The sequence below is a fragment of the Mandrillus leucophaeus genome, unplaced genomic scaffold (genome assembly GCF_000951045.1).
Source record: "Mandrillus leucophaeus isolate KB7577 unplaced genomic scaffold, Mleu.le_1.0 Scaffold2087, whole genome shotgun sequence".
Classification (NCBI taxonomy): Eukaryota; Metazoa; Chordata; class Mammalia; order Primates; family Cercopithecidae; genus Mandrillus; species Mandrillus leucophaeus.
In genome coordinates, this window is record NW_012102129.1 from 16,682 (window position 1) to 17,563 (window position 882).

Below are 882 nucleotides of genomic sequence, written 5' to 3' on the forward strand. Positions count from 1 at the left end.
GGAGATTTTCTCAGCTGCTTGGCACAGAAAGTCACTGACCATCTTTGGAGGAAGCATCATTTTTGGGAAACACTTCTCCATTGGATCCTGAGCCTCAGGTGGAAAACCAGGTCCTGTGTTGGGAATTTCTCTGTGAGGCTCCCTGGGTCTGGGGCTCCAGCTGCTCTCTGAGAAGAAGGTGTGGGGGGAGAGAGCATGGCCCCGCCACACCCAGTCCCTCCTGCATGGTTCCTGCTGAGCAGGGTGTTCGAGGGTTGGATGTGTATAAGAGACAGGCCACACCCAGTCCCTCCTGCATGGTTCCTGCTGAGCAGGGTGTTCGAGGGTTGGGGGCACCACCAGTGGTCAGGCCTGTGTTTCTGTTGGTGGGCCCAAGGAAGGACACTCAGGGCATCCTAGGGAGTCTCTCCGATGGCTCCTGTTTGACTTTCCTGTGGCTGCTGTCACAAATGACCCCTAATTTAGAGGCTTAAAGCATCACATATGATTCTCTCCCTGGTGTGGAGTCAGACGTCCAAAGTGAATCCTAGAGTCTAAAATCAGGGTGCCAGCCAGACCAGGCTCCTTCTGAGGGCTCTGGGGTGAATCCATTTCCAGGATTTTTCCAGCTTCTAGAGGATACCCTGGGCTCCTGGCCCCTTCCTCCAACTTCAAAGCCAGAGCTCAGCATCTTCAAATCTGTCTCCCACTCTTTTCTCTCTCCCCACTGTCTTCTCTCGCCCTCCCTCTTTCTCTCCCTTTCTTTCCCTCCACCCCCACACCTGCTCTCACTCTGACCCTCCGGCCTCCTTCTTTCCCTTATAAAGACCGCACCTTGGACCCACCCAGATAACCCAGGATCATCTTCCACCTCAGGCTCCTTCACATCCTCACATCTGTAAA